This window comes from Hypanus sabinus, chromosome 2, assembly GCF_030144855.1.
Source record: "Hypanus sabinus isolate sHypSab1 chromosome 2, sHypSab1.hap1, whole genome shotgun sequence".
Lineage (NCBI taxonomy): Eukaryota > Metazoa > Chordata > Chondrichthyes > Myliobatiformes > Dasyatidae > Hypanus > Hypanus sabinus.
The window spans coordinates 51266511-51279917 of NC_082707.1; positions in this window are offsets into that span (position 1 = coordinate 51266511).

Sequence of the window (13407 nt, forward strand, 5' to 3'; positions counted from 1 at the left end):
GTACTCTCAAAACTTCACTTCTGAAGGCCTCCCACTTAGCAAGTCCACCTTTGCAAGAAAACAGCCTGTCCCAGTCCACACTTGCCAGATCCTTTCTGATTCCTTCAAAACTGGCCTTTCTCCAATTTAAAATATCCAACCTACCCTCTTCCATAATTTTCTTGAAACTAATGGCATCATCATCACTGGATGCAAAGTGTTATGCTACACAAACTTACGTCATCTTCCCCGCCTCATTCCCGATAGGAGATCAACTTCTGCACACTCTCTCATTGAGACTTCTATGGACTGATTAAGGAAACTTTCCGGAACACATTTGATAAACTCTATCCCATCCAGACCTTTACGGCATGGGATTCCCAATGAATATGTGGAAATTTAAAATCAACTACTAAAATAACCTTATGTTTCTTGCTACAGTCTACCACCTCTCTACAAATTGTTCCTCTAAATCCTTCTGACCAGTGGGTGATCTATAATCCAGCCCTATTAATGTGGCCATTCCCTTCTTATTCCTCAGTTCCACCCGTAAAGCCTCACTAGATGAGTTCACGAGTCTGTCCTGACTGAACACTGCCATGTCATTTTCCCTGACTAGTAACGCTACCCCTCCACTTTTAATCCTTCCAGCTCTATCACATCTAAAACAATGGAACCCCAGAACACTGAGCTGCCAGTCCTGCCCCTCCTGCAATCAAGTCTCACTTATGGCTACACTATCATAATTCCAGGTGTTGATCCGTGCCCTGAGCTCATCTGCCTTTCCTACAATTCCTTCTTGCATTGAAATATACGGAACTCAAAACAGTAGTCCTACCCCGGTCAACCTTCTGCTTCCTGACTTTCTCTGAGGACTTAACAACATCTGCCTCCACAACTTCTCAACTAACTGTTCTGGCACTCTGGCTCCCATCCCCCTGCAACTCTCATTTAAACTCCCCTGTGCAGTATTCTGCTCCTTTGTCTGATGTTTTTTACGATCATTTGAACAACTGAATGTAACTTAAGAACATCTGAGATTGCAAAACAACAGAAGGAACTGAGTGAGTACTGCAGCTATCATGTGAAAAAGGAACATTTTGAAAACAAAGTTTTATGGGAGCTCCAACATCAAAGTTTGCAACGGTTGTCAGATCACAGTTGATGCTGACAAGTTTGCAATGAAAACTGACCCACAGCGGTCCCCGTGAACATGGTGCTCAACCATCTTCACCCTTTCCTGAGGTGCTTCCGCCACCAGGAATTTCAGTGAGGAATTCCACAATGGGAATCCACTGAAGATGAGCTGTGCGATGTGGACAAGCTAACAAAATGAACTGGAGATAAAGCTGTCAAATTATACAGCCAACATTAATAACTGGAGCTGATTTTAAACAACTGTTAAGTGATACAGTACAAAAAAAAGAACATCAAGGAGATTAGTTGGAGCTGCAGTCAGTCTGCTCCGCCCACTATTAGGCTCTATAATTATGTAGGTAGCAGGAGCACCTTCCTAGCAATTACAATGAAGGGTTCAGGCCAAGAAGCATACCAATGCTTTCCTGACATTAGTTCTCTCAACTGGGTATCTTTAATTTCCTTTATTTCTGATTACACCCTATCCTCGTATTATGTGGAGGATACGATCCTCGCAGTTGATGCATAGTATGGAAACGCATAATGTGAATAATTATTTAAATGGAGAAAACAGGGATGCGTTCTGGAGGGCTTCCTAAATATGTTTTATCTGTAATTTCTTCACACTACTATATTGTGCAGTGTTGACTTTCAAATGGATCTAGGTGTGCTGGAAACAAGAAGCACTGTCTTATGGAGGTGCTTCTTGAAAGCAGGCCCTTCAACCCATCAAGTTCACCCTGACCCTCAACCACCTATTTTCACTAATGCTACTTTTATTCTCCCCTCATCCTCCTGCTTCCAGATGCCCCCAAATGCTTCTTAGCTCCCTCCTCCACCGCGCTCCCCCCCCCCCCCATTTCCACCACTCACCTGCAGAATAAAGGTGGTTTTCAGCAGGACGTTAACCTACCAATCTGCCAATATTTGGGATGTGGGAAGAATCCAGAACACCTGAAGGAAACCTGGGACTGTGAGCAAGTGACACTGTGAGGCCAAAGTTACACACACACACACACACACACACACACACACACACACACACACACACACACACACAAATCCTGTAGTCAGCAGGATTTGAACCTCCAGGACACATTGCAAGTCCATCAGCTTAAGCACGTGTTTTTTAAATTCTTTCAGATTTGGGGATGTGGATTATATTCACAGGACAAGCACTGACTGTCCACCTTCACTTACCATGATGCAGCTGTTGCTCTGAACCACTGGTGACAGAACTCCCATGCAGCGGGAACTACTGGGGTTCAAACCCAGCAGTCATTAAAAAAAAGCTTTGGTTGATCTCCATGTCTGGATTATTTTGTTATTTGGGTAGAGAACGTATGCCCAAAAACCTTATCTTTGTTGACACTTGCTGCCAGAAGTTGGGAAGTACTGTCTGAGTAAGTGAAGGGGCTAATGTTTGTACATTTAGTGAAAGACACACACAGCAGTGATACTAGAAGCAGTGATTGATTCAGGTGCTGAGTCTGGTGCCAGTAAAATATTTTGCTTTCTCCCAATGTTGTAATTTCTCGAGTGTTTTTGGAACTTCACTTCTCCAGGCACGTGAGGTTCAGTTAATATTGATAAATGCCTGAGTGGGTAAGAACATGGCAGACGGACATTATGCAGAAAAACGGAGTCATTCACAAAGGTATACATCATAGTAAAATAAAGTTCTTGTTAAATGATAAGAGATTGTGTAGTGTTGACTTTCAAACGGATCTAGGTGTGTACATGCTGATATGCAGGTGAAGGAAGTGATTAGGATGGTAAATGGTACATTAGCCTTTATTACAAAGGGCTACAGGCATAAGAACGTCTTATTGTGATAGTGTCAGACCTTAATGAGACCACATCTGGAGCACAGTTTGAGTCTCCTTCACTAAACAGTGATATACTTGCCATAACAAAGATTCATTCGACTGTTTCTAGGAGTGGCAGTTTTGCTGTATGAGAAGAGATTGAGCAGACTGGGACTGTGCCCTTAAAAGTTTAAAAGGATGAGAGGAGACCTTATCAAAACTGGCAAAATGTGACTAAAATGTCTAGGACTGGGGATATGGTTTGAGAATAAAGGGTATGTAGCGGTGTGCTACACGCAGCGCTAAAATAATGACACGGAGTCGGTAAACTGCAGTTAAAGAAAGATTTTATTCGAAATTCACAGCCTTGCTTTAAAGCCTCCCTGATCCTGCCCTCCCCGGGCGCGGATGCTGTAGGGGGCACGTACTCACAATCCCCCGCAGGCTTTTCCCTTTGTTGGTGAAGCAGACCTGGTGCCCTTTTGGGACTGGCCTTTGTGCCGGCACGCTGGCTATTTGTGAGCCGGTTCGAGTGCGCTAGGAAGTGGGTCGCCACATAACCCCCCCCCCCCCCCCCAGAACCAGCGATACACCCCCCAATGTCCACAGTCTGGGCCGGAGAGTTCGGCCTCTGCGCCACGGTGCCAGAAACTCAGCCGGTTGCGCCAGGTCCACATGGGCCGGTTTGAGGCGGTCCACCGTGAAAACCTCCTCTCTCCCCCCAACGTCCAGCACGAACGTGAACCCGTTGTTCCTGAGCACCGTAAATGGCCCCTTTTAGGGCCGTTGCAGCGGTAGCCGATGCCCGCCCCTTCGTACAAACACAAACTTACAGTTCTGTAGGTCTCTGGGTACGCAGGTCGGGTTCTGCCCATGCTGTGAAGTGTATGGGGGCCATGTCACCGAGCTTCTCGCGTAGTCTGCCCAGGACTGCTGCGGGTTCTTCCTCTTGCCCCCTTGGGGCTGGTATGAACTCCCGGGGACAACCAGGGGTGTGCCGTACACCAACTCGGCCGACGAGACCTGCAGATCGTCTTTGGGCACCGTGCGGATGCCAAGTAGGACCCAGGGAAGCTCGTCCACCCAGTTGGCTCCTCGCAGGCGGGCCATGAGGGCCAACTTCAGGTGACGGTGGAAACGCTCCACTAGCCCGTTCGACTGTGGGTGGTAGGCAGTGGTGTGGTGCAGCTGTGTCCCCAAAAGGCTGGCCATAGCTGACCACAGGCTGGAGGTGAACTGGGCGCCTCTGTCGAAGGTAATGTGGGCCGGTACACCAAAGCAGGACACCCAGGTGGCGATCAGTGCCCGGGCACAAGATTCGGAGGAGGTGTCGGTGAGCGGGATCACCTCTGGCCATCTTGTGAACAAGTCTACGATAGTCAGGAGGTGCCGCGCTCCTCGCGACACTGGCAGGGGGCCCACGATATCCACATGAATGTGGTCGAAACACCGGTGGGTGGGGTGGAACTGCTGCGGCAGAGCTTTGGTGTGCTACTGCACCTTGGCCGTCTGGCAGTGCATGCACGTTCTGGCCCATTCACTGACTTGCTTGCGGAGTCCATGCCAAACGAACCTGCTGGAGACCATCCGGATGGTTGTCCTGATGGAGGGGTGCGCTAAGTTATGAATGGAGTCGAAAATGCGGCGCCACCAGGCTGTCAGGACGACGGGACGGGGCTGGCCGGTGGCGACATCACAGAGTAGGGTCCTCTCACCTGGGCCTACGGGGAGGTCCTGGAGCTGCAAACCGAAGACTGCGGTTCTGTAACTCGGGATCTCCTTGTCTGCCTGCTGTGCCTCTGCCAGCTCCTCAAAGTCTACCCCTTGGGAAAGGGCATGAATGTTAGAGCGAGAGAGCGTGTCCGCCATGACATTGTCCTTTCCCGAGACATGCCAGACATCTGTCATGTATTCAGAGATGTAGGATAGATGGTGCTGCTGGCGGGACAACCAGGGATCGGACACCTTCGTGAACGTAAAGGTAAGTGGCTTGTGGTCCGTGAACGCGGTGAAGGGCTGACCTTCTAGGAAGTACCTGAAATGCCGGATTGCCAGGTATAGCGCCAACAGTTCCCGGTCGAAAGCACTGTATTTGAGCTCGGGTGGTTGCAGGTGTTTGCTGAAAAACGCCAGGGGTTGCCAGCGACCCGCGATGAGTTGCTCCAGTGACTGTAACACTGACTGTTGTGTTAGAGGCGTCCACTGAGAGGGCGGTAGGGACGTCCATTCTGGGGTGCACTAGCATCAGGGCGTTTGCCAAGGCTTCTTTCGTTTGAATGAAAGCGGCAGCGGACTCCTCGTCCCAGGTATTGTCCTTGCCCGAACAGCAGGGCGAACAGGGGGTGCATGATCCGGGCAGCTGAAGGGAGGAAGCAGTGGTAGAAATTTACCGTTCCTACGAATTCCTGAAGGCCTTTGATTGTGGTGGGTTGGGGGAAATGGCGGACCGCGTCTACCTTAGCAGGCAGAGGGGTCGGCCCATCTTTAGTAATCCTGTGGCCCAGGAAGTCAATGGTGTCGAGCCCGAACTGGCATTTGGCCGGTTTGATCGTTAGACCGTAGTCACTCAGCCGGGCATAGAGTTGACGGAGGTGGGACAGATTCTCCTGACGATTGCTGCTGGCTATGAGGATGTCGTCCAAATAGATGAATGCGAAGTCCAGGTCGCGTCCCACCGCGTCCATTAACCGCTGGAACATCTGTGCGGCATTCTTCAGGCCTCGAGGAACTCGATGAGAGCCGTTTTGGGGTTGTCGTCCGATGCATCAGGATTTGATGGTATCCCTGGACGAGGTCTACCTTGGAGAAGATCCGTGCGCCGTGCAGGTTTGCTGCAAAGTCCTGAATGTGCAGCACAGGGTAGCGGTCCGGTGTGGTAGCCTCATTCAGCCTGCGGTAGTCACCACACGGTCTCCAGCCTCCCTTCGCTTTGGGCACCATGTGCAGGGGGGAGGCCCATGGGCTGTCGGACCCCAATTCCTCCATCCTCTGGAACTCCTCCTTCGCCAGTCAGAGCCTGTCCGGGGGAAGCTGCCGAGCACGGGCATGGAGGGGTGGTCCCTGGGTCGGGATGTTGTGCTGTACGCCGTGTCGGGGCATGGCTGCTGTGAACTGCGGTGCCAGAACCGATGGGGAATCCGCCAGGACTCTGGTGAAGTCGTTGTCGGACAGTGTGATGGAGTCAAGGTGAGGGGCTGGCAACTGGGCTTCTCCCAGGGAGAACGTCTGAAAGGTCTCGGCGTGGACCAGTCTGTGCCTCGGCAGGTCGACCAGTAGGCTGTGAGCCCGCAAAAAATCCGCACCCAGAAACGGTTGGGCTATGGCGGCCAGTGTGAAGTCCCATGTGAACCGGCTGGAGCCGAACTGTAGCTGCACCGTACGGGTGCCGTAGGTCCTTACCGTGCTGCCATTCACGGCCCTCGGGGGGGACCCAGTGCCCTGTTGCGGGTGTCGTAACTCGTCGGAGGTAAGACGCTGATCTCGGCACCGGTGTCGACCAAAAAACGGTGTCCCGACCTCTTGTCCCACACATACAGGAGGCTATCCCGATGGCCAGCCACCATAGCCATCAGCGGCGGCTGGCCCTGGCGTTTCCCAGGAACTTGCAGGGCGGGCTACAGTGGTGGGCTTCTGCGCCCCACTGCTGGTGGTAGAAGCACCATTGCTCGTTAGGCTCCTCACCCCTGCCTCTGGGGTTAGCGGGCTCTATGGCCGGGCCTGGTCTGGTTTGCTGCTGGGAGCGTGGCCTGGTGATCTGTGCGATGGATGCCCCACTCACCTTCTTGGCGTTCCACAGTAAATCCGCCCGGGCTGCCACCTTCCGGGGGTCGCTGAAATCCGCATCGGCCAGCAGCAGGCGTATGTCCTCGGGCAGCTGCTCCAGGAACGCCTGCTCAAACATGAGGCAGGGTTTGTGTCCGCCAGCCAGAGACAACATCTCATTCATTAAAGCCGATGGAGGTCTGTCTCCCAAGCCATCCAGGTGTAGTAAACGGGCAGCCCGCTTGCGCTGTGAGAGTCTGAAAGTCCTCATGAGCAGGGCTTTGAATTCCGTGTACTTGCCGTCCGCTGGGGGAGACTGTACGAACTCCTCTACCTGGGCCGCTGTGTCCTGGTCGAGGGAGCTCACCACGTAGTAGTAACGTGTGTCCTCTGAGGTTATCTACCGAACGTGGAATTGGGCTTCTGCTTGCTGGAACCATAGGTGAGGTCGCAGCGTCCAGAAGCATGGCAGTTTCAACAAAACCGCATGAACAGATGTGGCTTTGGTCATCTCCGGTCCAAAAATCGTTTGGACTGTTGGGGGTCACCAATTGTAGTGGTGTGCTACACGCAGTGCTAAAATAATGACACGGAGTCCGTAAACTGCAGTTAAAGAAAGATTTTATTCGAACTTCACAGCCTTGCTTTAAAGCCTCCCTGATCCCGCCCTCCCCGAGCGCGGATGCTGTAGGGGGCACGTACTCACAGTCCCCCGCAGGCTTTTCCCTTTGTTGGTGAAGCAGACCTGGTGCCCTTTTGGGACTGGCCTTTGTGCCGGCACGCTGGCTATTTGTGAGCCGGTTCAAGTGCGCTAGGAAGTGGGTCGCCACATAACCCCCCCCCCCAGAACCAGCGATACACCCCCCAATGTCCACAGTCTGGGCCGGAGAGTTCGGCCTCTGCGCCACGGTGCCAGAAACTCAGCCGGTTGCGCCAGGTCCACATGGGCCGGTTTGAGTCGGTCCACCGTGAAAACCTCCTCTCTCCCCCCAACGTCCAGCACGAACGTGAACCCGTTGTTCCTGAGCACCGTAAATGGCCCCTTTTAGGGCCGTTGCAGCGGTAGCCGATGCCCGCCCTTTCGTACAAACACAAACTTACAGTTTTACAGGTCTTTGGGTACGCAGGTCGGGTTCTGCCCATGCTGTGAAGTGTATGGGGGCCATGTCACCGAGCTTCTCGCGTAGTCTGCCCAGGACTGCTGCGGGTTCTTCCTCTTGCCCCCTTGGGGCTGGTATGAACTTCCGGGGACAACCAGGGGTGTGCCGTACACCGACTCGGCCGACGAGACCTGCAGATCGTCTTTGGGCACCGTGCGGATGCCAAGTAGGACCCAGGGAAGCTCGTCCGCCCAGTTGGCTCCTCGCAGGCGGGCCATGAGGGCCGACTTCAGGTGACGGTGGAAACGCTCCACTAGCCCGTTCGACTGTGGGTGGTAGGCAGTGGTGTGGTGCAGCTGTGTCCCCAAAAGGCTGGCCATAGCTGACCACAGGCTGGAGGTGAACTGGGCGCCTCTGTCGAAGGTAATGTGGGCCGGTACACCAAAGCAGGACACCCAGGTGGCGATCAGTGCCCGGGCACAAGATTCGGAGGAGGTGTCGGTGAGCGGATTCACCTCTGGCCATCTTGTGAACAAGTCTACGATTGTCAGGAGGTGCCGCGCTCCTCGCGACACTGGCAGGGGGCCCACGATATCCACATGAATGTGGTCGAAACACCGGTGGGTGGGGTGGAACTGCTGCGGCAGAGCTTTGGTGTGCCACTGCACCTTGGCCGTCTGGCAGTGCATGCACGTTCTGGCCCATTCACTGACCTGCTTGCGGAGTCCATGCCAAACGAACCTGCTGGAGACCATCCGGATGGTTGTCCTGATGGAGGGGTGCGCTAAGTTATGAATGGAGTCGAAAATGTGGCGCCGCCAGGCTGTCAGGACGACGGGACGGGGCTGGCTGGTGGCGACATCACAGAGTAGGGTCCTCTCACCTGGGCCTACGGGGAGGTCCTGGAGCTGCAAACCGAAGACTGCGGTTCTGTAACTCGGGATCTCCTTGTCTGCCTGCTGTGCCTCTGCCAGCTCCTCAAAGTCTACCCCTTGGGAAAGGGCATGAATGTTAGAGCGAGAGAGCGTGTCCGCCATGACATTGTCCTTTCCCGAGACATGCCAGACATCTGTCATGTATTCAGAGATGTAGGATAGATGGTGCTGCTGGCGGGACAACCAGGGATCGGACACCTTCGTGAACGTAAAGGTAAGCGGCTTGTGGTCCGTGAACGCGGTGAAGGGCTGACCTTCTAGGAAGTACCTGAAATGCCGGATTGCCAGGTATAGCGCCAACAGTTCCTGGTCGAAAGCACTGTATTTGAGCTCGGGTGGCCGCAGGTGTTTGCTGAAAAACGCCAGGGGTTGCCAGCGACCTGCGATGAGTTGCTCCAGTGACTGTAACACTGACTGTTGTGTTAGAGGCGTCCACTGAGAGGGCGGTAGGGACGTCCATTCTGGGGTGCACTAGCATCAGGGCGTTTGCCAAGGCTTCTTTCGTTTGAATGAAAGCGGCGGCGGACTCCTCGTCCCAGGTATTGTCCTTGCCCGAACAGCAGGGCGAACAGGGGGCGCATGATCCAGGCAGCTGAAGGGAGGAAGCAGTGGTAGAAATTTACCATACCTACGAATTCCTGAAGGCCTTTGATTGTGGTGGGTTGGGGGAAATGGCGGACCGCGTCTACCTTAGCAGGCAGAGGGGTCGGCCCATCTTTAGTAATCCTGTGGCCCAGGAAGTCAATGGTGTCGAGCCCGAACTGGCATTTGGCCGGGTTGATCGTTAGACCGTAGTCACTCAGCCGGGCATAGAGTTGACAGAGGTGGGACAGATTCTCCTGACGATTGCTGCTGGCTATGAGGATGTCGTCCAAATAGATGAATGCGAAGTCCAAGACGCGTCCCACCGCGCATCTGTGCGGCATTCTTCAGGCCTCGAGGAACTCGATGAGAGCCGTTTTGGGGTTGTCGTCCGGATGCATCAGGATTTGATGGTATCCCTGGACGAGGTCTACCTTGGAGAAGATCCGTGCGCCGTGCAGGTTTGCTGCAAAGTCCTGAATGTGCAGCACAGGGTAGCGGTCCGGTGTGGTAGCCTCGTTCAGCCTGCGGTAGTCACCGCACGGTCTCCAGCCTCCGGTCGCTTTGGGCACAATGTGCAGGGGGGAGGCCCATGGGCTGTCGGACCCCAATTCCTCCATCCTCTGGAACTCCTCCTTCGCCAGTCGGAGCCTGTCCGGGGGAAGCTGCCGAGCATGGGCGTGGAGGGGTGGTCCCTGGGTCAGGATGTGGTGCTGTACGCCGTGTCGGGGCATGGCTGCTGTGAACTGCGGTGCCAGAACCGATGGGGAATCCGCCAGGACTCTGGTGAAGTTGTTGTCGGACAGCGTGATGGAGTCAAGGTGAGGGGCTGGCAACTGGGCTTCTCCCAGGGAGAACGTCTGAAAGGTCTCGGCGTGGACCAGTCTGTGCCTCGGCAGGTCGACCAGTAGGCTGTGAGCCCGCAAAAAATCCGCACCCAGAAGCGGTTGGGCTATGGCGGCCAGTGTGAAGTCCCACGTGAACCGGCTGGAGCCGAACTGTAGCTGCACCGTACGGGTGCCGTAGGTCCTTACCGTGCTGCCATTCACGGCCCTCGGGGGGGACCCAGTGCCCTGTTGCGGGTGTCATAACTCGTCGGAGGTAAGACGCTGATCTCGGCACCGGTGTCGACCAAAAAACGGTGTCCCGACCTCTTGTCCCACACATACAGGAGGCTATCCCGATGGCCAGCCACCATAGCCATCAGCGGCAGCTGGCCCTGGCGTTTCCCAGGAACTTGCAGGGCGGGCTACAGTGGTGGGCTTCTGCGCCCCACTGCTGGTGGTAGAAGCACCATTGCTCGTTAGGCTCCTCACCCCTGCCTCTGGGGTTAGCGGGCTCTATGGCCGGGCCTGGTCTGGTTTGCTGCTGGGAGCGTGGCCTGGTGATCTGTGCGATGGACGCCCCACTCACCTTCTTGGCGTTCCACAGTAAATCCGCCCGGGCTGCCACCTTCCGGGGGTCGCTGAAATCCGCATCGGCCAGCAGCAGGCGTATGTCCTCGGGCAGCTGCTCCAGGAACGCCTGCTCAAACATGAGGCAGGGTTTGTGTCTGCCGGCCAGAGGCAACATCTTATTCATTAAAGCCGATGAAGGTCTGTCTCCCAAGCCATCCAGGTGCAGTAAACGGGCAGCCCGCTTGCGCCGTGAGAGTCCGAAAGTCCTTATGAGCAGGGCTTTGAATTCTGTGTACTTGCAGTCCACTGGGGGAGACTGTACGAACTCCTCAACCTGGGCCGCTGTGTCCTGGTCGAGAGAGCTCACCACGTAGTAGTAACGTGTGTCCTCTGAGGTTATCTGCCGAACGTGGAATTGGGCTTCTGCTTGCTGGAACCAGAGATGAGGTTGCAGCGTCCAGAAGCTTGGCAGTTTCAACAAAACCGCATGAACAGATGTGGCTTTGGTCATCTCCGGTCCAAAAATCGTTTGGACTGTTGGGGGTCACCAATTGTAGTGGTGTGCTACACGCAGCGCTAAAATAACGACAAGGAGTCGGTAAACTGCAGTTAAAGAAAGATTTTATTCGAACTTCATAGCCTTGCTTTAAAGCCTCCCTGATCTCGCCCTCCCCGAGCGCGGATGCTGTAGGGGGCACGTACTCACAATCCCCCGCAGGCTTTTCCCTTTGTTGGTGAAGCAGACCTGGTGCCCTTTTGGGACTGGCCTTTGTGCTGGCGCGCTGGCTATTTGTGAGCCGGTTCAAGTGCGCTAGGAAGTGGGTCGCCACAGGGTGACCATTCTGGGACTCAGATGCTGAGAAGTCCTCTTGGAAGTTGGTGAGCCTGTGGAATTCTCTAGTCCATTGGACTGAAAAAGCTCAATTATTTTGTTCATTCAAAGCAACATTTTCCAGAATATCTTCTTATCCCTGGGCAACAAGGAAATCAAGCGGTAAGAAGATATTCTGGAAAATGCCACTATGAGGTCAGCCATGATCTTGGAGAACAGTGAAGCAAGTTCAATATATTACCACTTCTGCTTCTCACATTCATATGTTATGACCAATCTCATCTTAACATCACTGCCTGTACCCCACAGTTCTTTTCTCACAGATGGTCCAAATATTATATTTTGACTTTATATCTCTGGAGCAGAGAATTTCAAAGATTCAAGACCCTCTAAAAAGAATTTTGTCTTCTTTGCTATCTTAAATACATCATTCCTTCCCTGAACATTGCCCCTCAGTGAACCCCTTCAGAATCTTACATACAAGATCATCTCTGATTCTACTTAATTCAAAATCGAGATCCATTTTTATGAATCACCCTCAACGGGCACCAAGCTAGTTAAGGTTCTCTGAACTGCCAACAGTACAGATATATCTATTTTTAAAACAAGGAGATCTAAACTGTACTTACTATTCAGGATCTGGTTTTGTGGACGCCCTATACTGTTTTCAAAAGACCTTTTCAGTAAAGCTCTTTTATACAGTATATTTTGTGGTATATTATTAACTGACTTTAACTTCTGGTGAAAAAAAAACATTAACAAGGTTTTGTTTCAGCTTACCCTTCAGGGAAAAAAGATACACTTAAGCCAATTTCAAATTATTTTCATTTTATACTTTTCTAGTTGATTGTATTGTAAATTCAGTGCATTTCCAGGAAGTAGTTACTGTTTTGTTTGGATGAGCTATGGTATGATGTAACTAATTTTGGGCACATCCTTTTATTTACTTTATGTTCAGGCTTATCCCCATAACTTGTGTATCTGTTGTACTCGATTAATCAAAAAAAGTATTCTGTTCATCTGGTTTTGGGAGCAAGATACTATTTACTTAACCTGTTTTATCATTGCTATACTTCTCTTGATAAGAAGTTCTTAATAATTAACAATTTATAGCAACTAATGCATTACTGCATTATTCCTAACAAGTTCCTCATTTAGTATTAACTATTTAATTTCCAGATTCATTTGATTATTTGAATCGTGAGTAGGAAAAGGCTCCTTATGTCTTCAAGCTACTCTGCCACTTAATAAGATCAAGACCAGAGGTCGGCAACCTGCGGCTCCAGAGCCACGTGCGGCTCTTTGATCTCTGTGATGCGGCTCCCCGTGGTTTGTTAGCTTTTGAAAAGTAATTCGAAATTTGAAGATTATGGTGATCTTGTACAATATGAAAACTTTGCGGAGACCTCATCTCCTGGCACATCCGAACCGGCTCACAATTAGCCACCGTTCCGACTAAGGGAGATAGCCTACGGGGGTTTGTGAGTACGTGTCTTTTGGAGCATCCGCGCCCACGGGGACGGGTTGAGCGAGGCTTTAAAGCAAGGCTGTTTAGTTCGAATAAAGTTACCTTTGACTGCAGTCTTTATTTTAGCGCTGCGTGTAGCGCTACACCGCTACAACGTGTTTTTATCGCTATTAATATACATCACCACTGCCAATGCCTGACACCCGCCAGTGCGCGCATTCTTTTAATTCTTCGATCCAAGGTAGGCTAACTATGTAGTAACCTTCAACCCAACGTCTTTTTTTCGGAGTTCAAAATGTTTTTGTTGCAAGCAGAAATGTAATTTCGTTTTCTCTGCAGGAGTTCATCAATTTCAAAAATGCAACACATTATAGTTTGTTTATACATAGCATAAAGGCAAAAAAAAA